Here is a 17510-nt window from a genome sequence, read left to right as displayed (position 1 = left end):
ATAATATGGCCTTGGGAGGGAGAACTCTAGTACAAAAATATGTGTGTTTATTTTGGAAGGGTTAGGCAAGAGTGTCTTAATGCAGGAAGATGTGTCTACAACATCAGGGTTTTGAAGCTTTTCTGTAGGCAGCAAGACTGACTTGTGAGACGCTGACAGAGTTTAAGAGTTTAAAGATTACAAAGTGGGTGTGCCCTCCAGGGACTGAAGCTTCAGTGCTGAAATCTGAGGGAGAAGCAGATCAGGGTGAAGGTGCCAATTACTGGGGCACTGGCTGTGCCTGTCTCTAAGTGCTCTAACATCATGGATAGTGATCTGGGGGGTGAGAAATTGTGAAAGACCATATAGCATTTTTCTATGAAAGGTGATGTAGGGAGGAATTTCAAGTAGAAGTTGCTGCTGTGGTTAGAGTACTATCTGACTTTCTCAAAGTTCTGCTTTTCTTAGTTTGTGTTCACTTTAATAGTTAAAAGCTGCTTTGCTCTTCCCCTATCCTGCATTTGTTTGGCTGCTTCACCCCTGTAGAGGAACCCTTTTGATAGAGAAGATAAACCTATTAAAGCTGCCTAACCGTACATTCTTGTCAACACTCTTTACCGATGGTGACTTCCAGGTGGGGTCTGTATGTCACTATAAGTGTGGAATGAAATTATATTAGAGTGGGTAAGCGACTTGTAGTGCTGCATTTATTCTGGACCACCAGCATGCTGGAGACTTAACTTCCAGGAGACTTAGCTGATGCTGCAGAGGCCTTTAGGAATGTGCTTCCTGGTGTGTCATTCAAAACTCACAGCTATTGATATATCTCTGTCATGGAGGAGAGAAATGTAGATTTCTAACAGTTTCCTTGTACCCATTCCTCTTGTAACTTCAGAGCATCTGACTTTGAAACTCAGAGCCCTGGGGATGCCCTTGCTGTGTAACCTGTTTCCAGTAATTCAAGTTTTGGGCCTATTGGTGTGCATTTTGGAAAGGACCCATACTGTACAAGTTGTGCTAAGCCATGCTTTGGGCTGTAGCACATCTCTCTTGTACAGGTAAAGTGTGCAAAGTATCTGTAATGCTCTGTATTGTCCTAAAGCTAGTACTTCCCTTCTGTCATTGGTTTTGCTCTCCCTAGCAAAAGTAACAGTTCAGTGTGCCTGGAAAACAACCCTCAGGTATCATTGTAGGCACTTTCTTTGATGTAAATGACTTAGTTTGTAAGATACTAAGAAAAGGTAAAAGCTTTATCATTTGCCTGTTTGAGTTCAGCTGTCACTTTTGTGTCAAATGAGGAAATTACTAATTTTTCATATGTAAGCTGAGAAATTGGAATATGATCACAAGGCATATCACAATGAATATGCCTTTAAGAGCAAGTCTTAGCAAAACACATGAAGGTGTCAAGTTTGTTTTTTTTATACTTCTATTGTTTTAGTCTGCCAGTTCTTTGCCTTTCTCAGCAAACTAGTCTTGCTGCAAATGGTACTGCCATTAGCCCAAAGCAGGGTTGACCTTTGAGCCTTCTCCCTTTGAATCTCTTTATTTGCATTTACTTATCAAATATTTAAATGTTATCTTCAAGTTGACAGTTTGTGCTTTGATGGTGACTGTTTCCTCCACGGCATTTAGTAAGCTGGACTCTGCTTTTGGAACAGCTGAGGGGAGATGTACAGTGCTGGGAGAGCTGAGCAATCTGCTGGTACAGGATTCTCATAAATTTTTGTCACTGGGGTGGTAGTGGGGCACACAGAGGCAGATCACAAGACTGGCAGCCAGGTTCTGTTAGCACACTTGTGCTGTGTGGGAGGGGAGGTGTGTGCAGTGGTGGCCAGATGGCTGTCTGCCTGCGTAAAGCCATGCCTCTGCTGGGCAAACGCACTGGGAGTGCGGTGTGGGGGCTGTGCTGAAAGAGGTTAGCTCCTGTGAGAAGTTCTGCCTCCCTGCCTCCTCTTAGCACCCTGACTGCCTCTTGGCACATGCCTCCAGCTGTGGAGACTGCTCAGGGGTGGAGCACCTTTTCAGAGAACTGGATTTTTTGGTTTGTTTTGTTGGGTTTTTGTGTGGGTTTTTTGGGGCTTGTTTGTTTGGTTTTTTGTTGTATATTTTTGGGGCTTGTTTGTTTTTTTGTTGTATATTTTTCCTGTTAGTATTGCCTTGGTCATGTTTGGTCCCACTTTAACCACATCTTTCTAGTTGTGAGCTGATCCTGTGTATGAATTGAGTCCTTAGGCAGGCAGTGGTATGACTGCATGGGGGAAAAGGAACATTGCAGCTTGTCATCTGAGACACAGGTAGGGCCGCTTTTAGCATCCTTGATTCTTGCTGTTAGTAAAACAAAAAGGGATTGGTATAAGCTGCTAACTAGGGGTGTTGTGAAGAGATTAATTCTCTGACTACAGTCAAGGTGAGCAAATTCATAGCTGTTTTGCTGCATACCTCTGGCCAGTTGGCTGAGTCAGGTCAGGAGTTTTTCATGCTTGGCTGCATTGGCTGCCGTGGAAGGATTTGAAAGGATGAAAATTAATGTCTGTTCTACATCCTCTGGCAGCAGGAAAGCATCTTATCATTAAGTCTGTTTCCATTCACTCAACTCTTCTCTTAATTAGTTGCTTCAGATGGTGGAAATTTTTCTCCTGACTTTTGTTAGTTGCACCAAGGGAGGATGCCTGCAGAATCCAGGCTTTTGTGGTTTTATTTCTAAAAAGCTGCCACTGAACCCAGAGATTCAAAGCTGCTTGCCAGCATGCACGGTGCACAAATGAAACCAAACACATCTTTCTTTCCAGAGTGGTCTGTTGCCTTTCTTCTTTCTGTGGCAGTAGAGGCTGGCCTGCTCATTAAATGCAGATACTTCTCTATAGGTAAGAGTTAAAACACATAAGTAGGAGTGGTTTGAGGGGCTCTTACATATTATTTCATAGGCTCATAGGATATGCTGAGTTGGAAGGGATTCATCAGGAGCATTAAGTCCAACTCCTGACCCTGTGCAGAACACCCCAAGAATCATACCACGTGCCTGAGAGCATTGTCCAAATACTTCTTGAACTCTGTCAGGCTCGGTGCTGTGACCACTTCACTGGGGAGCCTGTTCCAGTGCTCAACCACCCTCTTGAAAAACTTTTTCCTGATATCCAACCTAAACCTGACACAACTTCATGTCATTTTCACAAGTCCTGTCACTGGTCATGAGAGTAATGAGATTGGTGCCTGCCACATCCATTTCCCCTCCTGAGGATGCTGAAGACCACCATGAGATCTCCCCTCAGTTTCCTGCAGGCTGAACAGACCAAGAGACCTCAGGCACTCCTCAGGTGGCTTCCCCTCCAGACCCTTCACCATCCTCATGGCCCTCCTTTGGACACTCTCTAATAGCCTAATACCTTTTTTATATTGTGGTGCCCAAAACCGCACACAGGACTCAAGGTGAGGCCACAGCAGTGCAGTGCAGAGCGGGACCATCGCCTGCTTTGACCAGCTTTGACTGTGGGGTTAGGGTAGCTACATCCCACTGCCATGGTGAAGTGGGGATTGCTGTAAATGCAGCAATGTTTGTGAATGGTAAATGTTTCAGTCTGTGGTTTGCTTTTCCAGTTAACCTGTATTCCACTTGGTGTGAAACTTAGCTTGATTTACTTCTCAGGCATTTTGGTGATCATCTCTTTTTTCATATAGTGGGTGATGGTAGGAAATGGTAAGCTACAGGAAACACCTTTGTAGTGAATCCTGTAGTATTTACAACAGAATCATCACTTGAAGTTGATTTTACCTGACTGGTATCAGAGGTAATGAAAACTGAATTGAAAACAAAACTAGAAAGTCCTCTGGTAACCATCTGTCAATTGTTAAATATTATGTGATGGCAAGATGAAACTTGTGGTGCTTGGTGTGGTCTCAAATTGTCTCATCACAGCAAATAGTTTCAGTTGCTTTTGCTGGGGAAATTGACTGTTCTGTCCCTTTGGAGTAGCTTTCTCCGTGGGAGGAATTTCTTCCCAAGGCTGACCTGGTTTCCCCGGTGGAAGTATAGACGTTTTCATGTTGATTCGTTTCTTTGAGCCATGCTCTCTGACACTGGTATGTGCTGTACCCAGTTTAATGACCAGCTGTAATGATTTTTACTCTTGTGCAGTTGTTTAGCAGTAGCAAGAGAGCAGTGGGGGACCTTTGGCTTTGTCTTGTTTCAAGTCTTCCCTGAGCCCATCTTTGTCCTGGCATGTGTGTTCAGAGACCACAAGGCTGCAGCACACGGCTGCTGCGCCCCCAGCCTGCACGCGTGAATTCATCGGCTTGATCTTTGCACCCCTGTTCCTCGGGAGGGTCGGATGGCAGCTGCAGCTCCTGTCAAGCATGATGCCGGGCAGGGAGCTTTGGGGAGGAGAGTTACAAAAGGCTCAGTTTAAATCATCTCTGTAAGGGTACAGCAGAGGCTCTGTCACTCAGGCCCCATGCTTGTCTTGTGGGGCTATGGTTGTAATGACATTAGCATTTCAAAAAGGGGATTACCACAACCCCCGGGTTCTGAGAGCTGTTACTTGAAAAGCTGCTTTCTGGTTACTTCTGTCAATTTTTCCCCCTCCTTCCCCTGCAGATCCCGACGGGTGTATGAAAGTGTACATGCCATGTTAAAAGTGTGTTGTTGCAGGGAAGCTGGTTGTTTATTGGCCTAAATGTGGGCTGGCAGATATGAAGTTGTTTCTGATAGCATTCTTTCTTACTGATTTGGAGTGACTGCCTGAGAATTTCCGGATGGAAAAGAGAAAGGGTCCGTGTTGTGATCATAGCTGTATGCTAGAGAATTATTCTGTAGTCATGCTTACAGGAGGAAGTTACATTATACTAGTTTGTCTTGTGTATTTCAACCAAAGGAAATGGGCTGCACCTGCATCCTATTAATTGTCTGCCTTCCACTCGTCTTGTGGTATGAAAAACCCTTTCTGTGCCCAAGCACAGGATTTCAGGGTGATTCCTTGGGAAGTGATTGTAATTTTATAAGGTCTTGTTTAGCAACAAAAATTTTGTGAAACTTAACTCCTGACTCTTGCAATTCTGTTGCATTACCCTCACCTCTGATCAATATTCAGTTGATCACTTTTCCCTTTGTAATGTTACTTGTGCTGGAAACTTGCATTAAGGGCTCTAAATATGCTGGATTCTGGTGGAGAATCGATGTGGTTGCCATTTCCTCTCCAGTTCCTTTAGCTGTAGAAATGACAGATTGGGCCAGACAGATTGGTTGACTGGTCCTTGGGGAAGAGAACAAAGGGAATTGCTTTCCTTGCCTGCCAGAGTGAGGCAGGATTACTTTGTACAACCTCTCCAAACGTGTGGGCCCAAAAATTATTAGCTGGCCCACAGTGTCCAAAACAGAAACCCCTTACCTTGCCTGAGCACAGTTGGAGGGCGTGCAGGAGGAAATGCTGGTGGTTGCCTGGAGCCTTGTCTGGAGCAGTACTGCTGATGCTGTGTGTTGTACTGTTGAATATGTAGGGAAAGGTGTGTATTGAAGAGACATTATTATCTATGTAGGCTGAATTGTTCACTGGCCTTAATCTTTGTGTTTGCCCACAGGGACTTCTCTGTTCACCAAGTGGCTCTGCCAAGCAGCCCTGAAGTGTCCTGGGTTCCCTTGCTCCGGGTGCTGCTGGGAGCGGGGCCTTCTCCGATGGCTCATGGCTCCTGCACAGCTGTGGCTCCTCCTCAGGGACATGGCAGGCCTGAGCCATAGGTGATAAGCTGTCCCTCTGGGCACCGGGGAGAAGCAGAAGTACTTTCCTCTGTAAACACAGTACAGGGTATTTGGTGTGCTGAGAAAAAGAGTCATTTAACTTACCTGTGTGAAAACAGGAACGGTGGAAGGCCTTCCAGTAGTGTGGTGGCTGCTGACAATGTGTGTGTGCCTATTCAGTGTATTTTTAGCTCTGCCCATCTCCAGGCATGTTCTAATCCACTTATTTCTGTGAAGGGCACTTACTTCAACAAGGATGGAGTTTCTTAAATATTAGGTGTTCAACTGAACCTGCACAGAGGAAAGGTGGAGCTTCTGTGTGCCCTGTGCTGGACAGAAAGCTGCGGTTGTTCTGTCTTGTCCTCTCCTTTTTCCTGTTTCTGCAGATGCACCAGGACACACAGCTATGCAAACTGACCAGCTGTCTCCTTGGGAAATTAGTCATTGAGTTGCTGTGCAACCAGCTCTACTTCTACAGGCTTTTGAATTCACAGTTCAATTTAGCTCCTGTGCATCTATGTGTGTCTGGTCTTGGGATGTATGAGTTTCTGCATCCTCTTTTCAAAACTCCTTTTGTGGCAGTGATGATAGAAATGAAATATTCTGTATCATGGTGGAAGCAGGCTGCGGAAAAAGTAAAACTGTAGATCTGAATACTGTGAACTAAAAACCTAGGAACCAAAGAATGCAAGAAGCAACAAACAGCCTTGTTTCTGAGAGGCTGATGAAGTTTTAAGTTTACCATGGGGAAAACCCTCTTATTCTTTTCAATTTCAGGGCAATTACTGTTTTAAGGCTTGCCAAAGAAAGATAAGGACAGCAAAACCCAGAATGAATAAGCACTGGTCATAATATTTCGTGAGTTAAGAGCATTTATAATTATTATGGAGTAAGAGGAGGGGAAAAAGCATGAAGGAGAAAGTAGTTTTATTTCCCTTGCTCCCTGTTTGGATTAATGAATTTAATTACTTGGAAACAGCTAGTAGCAAACTTGTGGCTTTTTTCAAATGTACTTCTTACAAGACTGCAAATTTTAAAAGAAGAGGCAATTCAGTAAAAATAATTGAAGACATAAGACCTTAACCGCTATATCCCACATTGCAAGTGCTTTGTGTCAGATGTTGAGAACTGAATTAATTTGCCTCTGATGTACTGAGAGGGGAGAAACCAGGACAATATATGATGCAATTCTAAGTGCAGGAAAGCAAGTGAGATACTGATTTTCTAATAGATCCTAATAATAATAAAGTTGTTCTTTCTTTTGTTCCTGTCAGCAAAAAACTAGAGATAAATATGGAAAGGAAATGGCTATATGAAGTAATGGGATTCTGTGTAACAAGCAGCAGGAGTGCATGAGGTGGAAGAAAAGAGATGGGGCAGAGTGCCAGGAAAGGCTCTTAGTACAATAAATAAAGCATGTGTCAGAAATTTCTCACTTCTTGATGGTATGGTTTAGATTCCACTAAACTGTTGTTTGTTCTTTTGTCAGCTTCAACAGGTCTTTATAAGGTGATATAGCAGCTAAGGAAGTAAATAGCAAAGAAAAGCACTATTGCATCTTTAAATTAGGAAGATACCTGGTGGGCTGGCTCTGATGTCAGGTACATTACCATCAAATGAAATTTTCCAAAGTGCTCATGTCCTACTGGTAATCAGCTGGGAGAGAATGTCTCAAATAATGCAAATGCTGCTGAAAATTTTGCCCAGTGTGTTTAACAATCTGAATGAGTGATTTAGCATTCTGCTACTTAAATTTGTAGGCAATATATTACTGAAGGAGAGCTGCAAAATTCCCAGGACAACTGAGTAACATGAGGTTACTCTAACAGAGCAACAGAGTAATATTTGGAAAGCCGTGGACAGACACTGAAGCTGTATTCCTCCAAAGGTTGCTTGACCATAAGCAGACTGAGGAAGCATTTGAAAGAAGGCTTAAATCCATTTCCTTAAACTTAAAATTTGCAGTGATGACAGTGTGTTCTGTTGTTTCAGGAAGGCAGTGTAGTACTATATGCCTTTTCCTTTTGGTGCCTATGTATCCCCAGACAATATTATCTGCACCTATTGCAAAACCATCCTTGCTGTTTCTCTCAGCCAGTGCAGCCCTGGAGATCTCCTTTACTGCAGTATGGCCCTGTCTGTGCAGGCATTTTGCACTCATAGGCAGAAACTCACTATGGTCTTGTTGTTCAAGAGGCTTTCCACGTCACATTCCCATTGCCATGAAACTTGCTTTTGACCATTTTTACTGAGGAGAGCGAGTCACTTGATATGTTTAAATTTTCTGTCTGCAGCCATATGACCTCCTCTCAGAATGGACTGTTATGGAAAAACTACTTTTCTGGGAGCTTTTTGCAGAGTCTTACTGGCAACAGATTTCCAGTCTAAGGTGCTAGACTGGGATTAGAAGTTTCCAATCAGTGGTCTTTGGAACACATAACATTAAGCCATGTAATTTTGCCTGCCACTTGATGACGGCTTCTTACTTTCAAACTGCTCTAATTGTGTTAAAATAAAGCTTTTAATGTTTCTTTGCTTTTCAGTGCAAGCAATTTCTGTAACTGGCAGAGGCATGTCCTTGAATAAGAAGGTTACGTGGTCGCAATCTGCCTCTGTAACAGTGGAATGCTCTTGTTGGAGCATGTTCTACACACTGGGATGGCTTTCATTGTGATGAGGCATTTAAAAAAGCCAGTAAGAGGGAACTTCAAAGAGCACAGCTATTGAGAGGAGAACACAGGTGCAGTTGGAATCTAGGCCTGGTAGTGTGCTTGTTTCAGGGTAGTGCGGGATCAATGCCTTATCGGAGCAGCAGAAGAGATGTTGTGATTTGGTTTCTGTTTATGCTGTGAGCTAAAGAGTAAATGTCAACTGTCTGGTTGTCTCTTCTCCCCTGAGAATGAGTGACAGTGACATCTTTGATGTGCAGTAACTAGGTTGCTGTGATTTGTGTTTAGGGTTTTATGTTTGGATGCTTGTGGGGGCAGGGCTATGAAAGTAGAACATGGAATTTGATATGAACAAACACTTCCACCTTACTTTCTGATAAAGCCATACAAACTGGGAGGAAAAATGGGGGAGAAAAAGGCCCAGTGTCGTAATCTAGGACTTTTCCCAGTGCCTGGGAGACTTCTGCTTTCTTTGTCCTCAGGCAAGATACCAAGAAAAAGCATTGAGAAGAGAAGTTGGTCTATCTTTTGAGGAACACTCTAGTTCTACAGACATTAAACGCTCTTTCTATTTCTTGGGAAATCACTTTGACTTCTGGTGGGAGTTGACACAGTATAATGGTGTTTAGCCACAAAATAGCCTTTCCAAAATTGCAGCATTAGGTTAAGAACTGAGAATCTATTTCGAGGTTTGTTGCTGGGTGACTGAGAGAATGAAAATGTCTGTCTTGATATCGTGCTAATTCTTGAACATGTATTTTAGAAATAGTGACTTGGAAATTCCTGGATCCTTGGTAAAAAGATCTGTGTAATCCAGAGATTTTGGAAAAGGGCTTTTTCTACATTGTTACTAATTTATATGTGAGATTCTAGAAGGCTCTTGTGTGTATGCACAGAAGGAAGGTGGTATTAGCTGAAGGATGTGTTGTCAAACTCCAGCTGAGTGTTCCAATCAGTAAGTAGTGATTTGGGAGGACACAAGAATTCGTAAGTTTAGATGGGAGTATTAAGTATTTCATTAATGCCCTGAGGAAAGATACAGATTATTTATGAGGAAGTCCATTTGGGAAGTAGGTACTTTTCACACACTTCTCCCTTCTTTCCTAAAATTGAGCTACTTTCAACAGAGGCTGTCTCTTAGAAACATTGTCATCTGCTCTCCATGTCAGCTGCCAGAATGTAGCTGTTTTTGTGAGTAGCATCCTCAATACTAAATGGGGCTAAAGTAGCCTTTTCTAAAAAGTTAATAGAAAAGGCAGGGGTGGACAAGGGACAGAATAAAGGATGGTGCTGCAGGCTGTCTAACATGATGAGTGCTGTGAAACTGAGCATGACAGTCTTCAGTCTTTGACTATAATTGGCAAGAGGAAGAAAGTTCTGGCAGTGTCTGTGGAATGTGTCTGGTAAGAAAGAGTAGCTCCTCTGTGCTGAGCAAATTGTATGGAGGTGGAGGAGATTGGAAGAAAGAAAAATCACCAGAAGTTTGAAAGAAGGGGTTATGGCATTTTTATATTGCCTTTTGCCAAACCCTGCTGCCTGCTGAACGTGGTTCATGCAGTGCCTGTTACCTTACTACTAAGACTGTGTGTTTTGTCATATTTCCTTCCCCTAAAAACTTCAAATATAATTTTCCCCAATCATACGGAGGAGATGGGGAAACAAATGAACAAACCCAGGAAAGGTCTGGGTAAAGGAATTCTGGCTTTAGTATCAGAATGACTTTGTAATACCTGCCGTTGGTCTGTTAGGCTTCCCAGATGTATTCAAGACCCCATGTGCTCAGCAAACTTGGCCCAAGTGCTCAGGTTTGGGTTTGGAGCAACTCAGATTTCTGTTTACATTGTTTCCTTGTAATACTCACTCTTCCTGATTAAATGTATGTGCTGTTTTGTGAAATTTTCTATATTGGTATGAAAAAGAAATCAGTTACATAACAGTAACTGATTGATTTAGTAAATGGACTCCTGGCTTTTCACTGGAACTGTATTTTACATTCTGGTTGTTAATTTATCAGCATCAAATGACTTCCCTCCGTGCTGTTTTTCCTACTAGTTCTCAGGCATAAGATGTTATTTAAGCATTCTCAAGGAGTCTGCATACACAGAGAGTTCCCAAGTGTGTGTCTCTCTATGGAGGGCAGTGTTTTTGCCATTTTTAGCATGGTTTCTTCAAATCTTCCATTTCCTTTGTGTGAGAAACGTTACTAATTGTAAAGAGATTGGACCATATAGTAAATGGATCTCAAATATGCATGGGAAGCTTTCACTCCACTACCAAGAAACGTGTCAGTACTGTCTGGGCATTTTTGCCAAACCTTTCTCTGGTAGGCTGAGCTACTCTGAGCAGCTGCAGAGGCATTAGAGTGTAGCCTAACACAGAAGTTCTACAGCTCAGAACAGTTGTAGGGACACTGTCTATGCACTATTTATTTTCACTGTGTCTGGGGTCTTCATTTCTGTCTACTGGTGAACATTGTCTGGCCATAACTCTTGGTGCTTTATTGCCTCTCTACTGAATTACAGTCCAGAAGATGTGATGAGAGAAATTAAAACATCTGCTGCAGGGAGAAGGAAAAAGTGTATTAACTAGTGAATATTTAAATGAGGAAGAAAGACTTTTTAGTTCAGGAATGTTGAATTAGCATGGGAACTGTTCAGACCTGGTGGTCTGAAGTCAGTGGCTTGCATGTCTGGCCTGAACTTCAGCTTCCTTTCTGGAAGGGTGCAGGTTCCTGAAGGCCCTGTGCCTTGTCTGCCAGCCTTGTGTAGGCATCTGGTGCCTCAGAACTAACTGAGCCTGAATTGAGCCCTGTCTTTGAGGAATCCTGTGCAGGAAGGGCTTTCTTCAGCTCCCTGAAAAAGTGACTTGGGAAAATGCATGAGGATATGGGTTGCCTTATATGTGGAGAGATCTTGTGTTTTTCTTGAAAGTGTGAGATGATGTGCTTGTGAGCTGCATCCCCACGGAAGTGGGGCTTTCTGTCAGTGCTCAGGGCCTGTATGTGTCTGATGTCAGGACTGGTTGGCAGAAGCCTGGTGAGGACTGGTAAGGCTGGCCCAGCGACTGGTTCTGTAGAGGGAGCAAGCATAACCTTTGCCCTCCCCCTTGTGGGTTTGGGGATTTTTTGCTAGGTTAAGGGAGTATTAGATGGAAGCACTGGTACTGGGGAAGAGCTGAGATTTGGATACTTGCTTCCTACCATGTATGTTCATGTGATGATGTGGAGGCAGATCTGGGTCCAACTGTGTGAGGGTGAGGACTCTCCAGGGTATTCCCAGCATTCCTCTGAGCTCTGGCCCCAGCTCTGAGGAAGGTGGGAAAGCTCATGAGTTTTTCTCTTTTGTGCTCAGCAGAGCACTTCCTGCGGCATTCAGGCATGCTGCAACAGCTTCCTCTACTGCATTCTTCCCTAGGGAGCATCTGAAACACGCTTTTCTTTTCTGTGTAGGAACTTGAAACTGCTTTGTTCTTGTATGATTTGGGAAAGATGACGTTTTTAGCCAACAAGCTATAAATTCTCCCACCGTCTTGGTTGCTCTTGCTTACTGTTTCCCTTCCAGAGCCTGAGTCAGGTGGTGGTTGTGAAATCTGTCTGCTAGGCCAGTGTCTGTACATACATGTGCTGTGTTGACCTAGGTAGTGGAACAGATTTTATGCTCTAGGGAATTATGAACCTATAAATAAATAAATCCTTTAAGTAATTATTTTGTGGGGGGGGTTTTTTTGAATAATCTGGCTCTCCCACCTCATCCTCTTTTTCAGACGATCACAGAATTAGGCTATTATAATGACATCTTGCTGCGTAAAATCAGCACTTCATTCTGATAGGTCTCTCTGTGATAAGATGGTTTTGCAGCTCTTGAAATCCAGTTTGATATGTCCTGCTGAATTTGACAATTTAGACAAAATGTGCAAGTAGCAATGTAGTGGATACTATTATTATCCACTAACATAGTAGATGTAATAATAGCATTAAACATTGCAGGAACATGCAAAAACTCACCCTGCAGTTAAATGCTTAAAAAAACAAAACCAAATCCTACAACTTAAAGCACCCAACCCAAAGAAAAACAAAACACACCTTGCAAACCCCAGCTAAACACACTGTCTCTTTTGTGGAACTAGGTGGTTGAGACAGGAGTTAAAACTATTGTCCGATGTGAGGGAATGTGATGGAGCTGAGCAGGAATTTTCTCAGGAATGTTTGGTGGAAGATGGCTGTGAGGAGGAACAGTAAGATTTTAGAAAGAAAGAAACTCGGGAGAGACTTGAAATTTCTCCAACTTGATGCTGTAAATGCTGTCTGGAATTACATAGGACAACAAACAAAATGGTCTCATGTTGCTTTGGTTCTTGTGGTAGTCAAGGAAACAGGGTTTGGAACAGCATCTGAAAATCAGCTGAATTGTCTAGAAGAACCTGGCCTGCAACGGTCTCTCCTTTTCAATAAGGTACTGTCCTAGACCTCAAGGTCTGGCTGGCAGGAAATTATAACAGTATCAATCAGACTTGGCCTGTTGAAGTCAAGAATGGTCCAGGTAGAACGCGGTGGCTGGGGTGTGATTGATTCTTGGTGCTTTATGGAACCAAAGTTCAACTGAGCATTTTCGCACTGTTGTTATGCTGTTAAATGTACATTGTCCTGTGAAACACTCCTGCTGGTTTAGCAGGAACTGCTCTGACAGAAGTTCTAGTGATACTGTATAGATAAGATGTAGCTAAAGGAAACCACTTGAGATTGCTGAGCAAATAAGTGCCTCAGAACAATAAATGAAACTTAATGAAATGTCACAAATAATATAAACCAAAAGCAGCTGGCATGCAAGAAGCAGAAAAAGAGAGGGTAGCACTGCAAGATCTGGTGGAAAGTGACCCTGCCCATGGCAGGGGGTTAGGAACTGGGTGATCTTCAGGGTCCCTTTAAACCCAAACCTTCCTATGGAAAGCAACCCCGTAATAAAGCATTGGGAGAATCTTTGTCTTGTTTTGTGGCTTTAACTTGGCTTTTTAATTGTTACAGAACAAAGAACCTCTCTAGGTTACCAGGGAATATAAGCAAGAAGCAAAGAATATGTACAGTCTTGTATTTCTTGTTGCTTAAAAGCAGTGAATTGCAGAGAAACAAGATTGAAGTTTAGTAGCCCTTGAGGAGACCCGATTGCTTTCCTGGAGATTTTGTTTTGGAAATGGTTATGCTGTAGGGTTTGGGGTTGTATGTTTTATAATTTCTTTTTATGTCAAATGGATGGAATGGTATTTCATCTTTTCCTACACTTTTATCAGGCACCAAGGACTACAAATGAGTTCTGTCTTGGCAGCTGCTGCATCTGACCTTTCTTTGTTGTTGTTACATGCGTTTTCAGCTGGATATTTTGCTATGCTTGTGGTGTGATTGCAGTGGCTATAATGAAAGTGTCAAAGGAAAAATAGTATTCAAAGAGTGAGAACTTTTACACATCTTCTCTGAACACTTTTCTTGCCAGCTGTGGAAGGAACTTATTTTTTGAACAGTTTCCCAATCCTGGCTTGTTTCAGTTCAGTTATGTTTATCCTGTGGGTGTTTGGTATGAGAAGCTACAAAGAGAGAAAAGAAGAATTCACGTTTGCTGCTAGGCATGCTTTTGACAATTGCTACTTCATATCCATTGATTTGCTTAGAGCTGTTGGTAGGGACTGGGAAAATGGAGATGAAAAAACAAGCACTTTGAAATAAGTACATCTGTATAGCAAGACTGTCTCCTCAAAGTAGGTGGTTGATAATCTGAATTTGCTATACTCTGTACTTGTACACATAATACTAAGTTGCCATTTTCTTTCCATGTACCATTTGATCCCCAGCAGACTGAGTTGATGGAATGTGTTACTTTGCCTGTTCTGCCAGACCTGATCATGTCTTCTGTGTTGGGTAAATCAAAGTAGCAGCAGCATCCCACCAGACCTTGACGCCTCTTGCTAGTCATGCTGTAGTCACAAAGCAAGCTTACTGGTAGCTTCCCTGGATTCCTCCCTTCTTGCCAAAAAATACTCTCTAATTACTTGTATTGCCAGTAAATAGAGATTACATACTGAGCAGGTGTTATATTTCAGTTCAGGTTATACAGGATCTGACACCAACTTTCCTACTATCATCTCCCTAGCTCTTAAATTGCCCCGACGCTGTTCAAGTGTTAGGCAGTTTAGAGACGTGAGTCACAGCTAGCTCATCTCAGTAGAAGAAACTTCTTACTTTTCTTTGAAGATGAGTTCTTCAGCTTCATTCTTAGAGCTTTTGAGTTGTTAAGAGTTTGGATTGAGTCTATATCAGCTGATCTGTTCAAGAAAGTGAAAGCTCAGACTAACAACTTGCTGAAGTGCGAGTCTGTAGGACTGGGGTCTCTGGGAAAGGTACATTTGCCATGTGCAGTACTTCTGTCACTGTGTAGCCTGACATGCCTCCCACTTTGAACAGGATGACTTGAGGAGTGTTCAGGTGGGCCTGGGGTTTTTCTTTTTTCTGTCGTGCTGGACTCTGTAGAGAAGTTGTTTGTGATGTTGAGCTTCTCTAAAGCTGTCAGGAAAGATGACTTAATACTTATGGCTAAACTAAGCACAACTAGAGTGAAAATGACTGCTTAAGAGAGTCTTTCCAGTGAGACAAGGGTAATAAATCTTTGCAGTTCTGCCCAGTCAGTGGTAAATTATCTGTTTGTTTTGACAAGTCCCGTGATACAGATGAGTCATTCTTAAAGGATAAACAGATCTACCCAGATATTAGATTCTGTTATGTTCAGTGGTCCTGAGCAGAGCCATAAGCCAGAGGAGAAATAGCATGGCAGAAGGAAAAAGTACTCTCCTGCATGTGTTGGTGTATCAGACTGGGGTTTCAAGATCGCTGTCCTTACCCCCCTTTCCCTAGCAAATCTGTCAGTAGGTGATTTGCAGAGGAAAATTTCAGTAACCCAGGACTCTGAGCTTCCTGGTTTTCCAAACAGATGAAGGTGGAACAACATTTAGTGCACAGCACTGTCCTGTGAGCAAGCCATTACTAGATCAGCCTTGGCCAAACTTCCAAATCAGTACGTTTTGCATAGGCTGAGTCAGAGGCGACAGCTGCTGCTGCTGAAAGGATAAAAAAATTAATCAGTTGCAAAAAGTTCATTAGTGAACCAAGGAGGCCTACCAGGCCAGAGCTTTAAAGTGACTTGGCTAGTGTATCTAAACTCAGAAATTACTACATCAGAGATTCTCACATCCCTTGGACTTTAGGACTGCCTCATGAGCAGACTTCGACTGTGCAATGATCTTTGTGAAGTCTCAGAGTAAACTAACAGAACTGGAGTTAGAAGGTGGGCATGAACTGGCCTCTGGGGTAAGGGGAAGCCATTGGTTGTGGTGGCTGATGGTGTCTGCCTGAGTTCCACCTCATGGTGGATGGGGGGCAATGGACTCTTACTGTAATGGACTCCTTACAGCCAAGTGATATGTGTCATCCTGAGCTTGAGTGGCCATGCTGGGGTCCACAACAGGGACATACTTTGGGAAACTCTCATAGCAAGAACGTCTAAGGACTTACTGGAAAAAGGAACCTGATTGCTGTACTAGGCTGAAGTTTCAGGAGTGAAAGTTTTGTAGTCATATGGAAATCCACAAGCAATTTAAGTTTCCTGAGGCACTGCTAAATTGAAAGTCTTGTGTCACTTGCTGGTAGAGACAGGTTTTGCTCTGCTGTGTCTTTAAGGTGTTTCACTAGTGTCCTCACCTAGTTGTTGGAGTCCAGGGCATTCCTTTGGTTGCCCTGGAGGGTCAGGGACCTGGGCAGGGGGGTCTGGGACCCCAGCCCAGAGCTCAGAGAGACACTGGCTTTGATTTCAGTCCATGGGAAAAACTTCCTACACTGAGAGAAGGTTTACAGGCCACAAGAATGTGAGAAATAGTAGTTTAGCTTATCACAGAATGAGAAAATAATAGTTTTAGGTTCCTAGCATTGAAGTGAATGGGGACAAGATGGAGAATCTGGGGCGTTGTCTCCTTCTCCTTCTTCTTCCCTCACTCCATTGCTGCATTGACGTGGCACAAAGTAGTTAGTGAGGATTGGGTCAAAGTAAAGATGACTTTTTTAGTAATAGTGATAGACATTGGTAAGAAATAGTAAACAAGAAATACGTAGTAATTAGTATAAAAGATAAGGACAGCCCAGCTCGGGGGGAGACGTGAGGAGTCCATGCAGCTGCGAACATCTTGTCGGACTCCAAGAAAATTGTAAGATAAGAAACAATAAACGAAGTATGCAACCTTGAAAAATCTAAACCTGAGAACTCCGTCTCTTCCTTCGGCTCGGCTCGGAGCTGTGCAGGGGAGCAAAGGACCCTGAAACCACCTCAATGTTGGGGTAAGCCCCCGACACCTAGTGTCCGTAGAGGGACTGTATTCATTTCAGTCAGGTCTTTATGGACCAGTCACCTGTGTCCTATCGAAACCTGGTGTCCTAAATCAGCAGGAATATCATATTATGCTGAACAGCATAGTTACACTTTTTCCTGTACTGTCTCATTGTTCTTGCTGAAGCGTGAGATGTTTTTCATTACACCAGAGGCCCATAGTGTGTCAGGCTTTTATCCTGGAAAAAAACACCTTAGGGTATTGCTATATGCAAACTGAAAACCCACTTAGGAGCAGACAAGGAAACAGTGGGGTATATGTGCAGGTTACCCCTGAACTGAGACTGACTTTTAGTTTTCTAAGTTTTGAGAAGCAGGTAAGCAGGGACAAGATGACAAATCAAAGCTATATGAAGTAAGTTCATGCACAACTGTTTCTTTTTTGTAAGACCATCAAATTATTTTGACAATTCTTATTATTTTTAAATAATCTCCTCTTTTTTTGCAATATAAAATAAAATTTAGAACTGGAAGAGCCCACAAGTCTACTGCGTTTTGGGTTCAAAAGCAGAATCCGGAACCCTTTGATTATACAAAATTTTGTTACGGCATAGCTTAATTTCCTTGTAACGTGAAAATAATTATAGGGTGGTTGGAAGAAGGCACAGGGAGGCTGGAAGCAGCCTTAGAAAACAAAAGCAAATGAAATGTGGCCACTTGGAAAGTTGCACTGTGCCCATCAGCGAGAGCAGGTTTCTGTATTAAATTGGCTTT

At 42.8% G+C, this 17510-nt stretch overlaps 1 protein-coding gene across 6 annotated transcripts in view; it reads left to right on the top strand.

The window, feature by feature from the left end:
- SUSD6 (sushi domain containing 6) overlaps positions 1-17510 on the top strand; it is a 94939-nt gene that overhangs the window by 54514 nt on the left and 22915 nt on the right. The gene's annotated exons all lie outside the window — the stretch shown is intronic.

The sequence above is a fragment of the Hirundo rustica genome, chromosome 6, assembly GCF_015227805.2.
Source record: "Hirundo rustica isolate bHirRus1 chromosome 6, bHirRus1.pri.v3, whole genome shotgun sequence".
NCBI lineage: Eukaryota > Metazoa > Chordata > Aves > Passeriformes > Hirundinidae > Hirundo > Hirundo rustica.
This window is presented reverse-complemented; position numbering and strand designations above follow the sequence as displayed.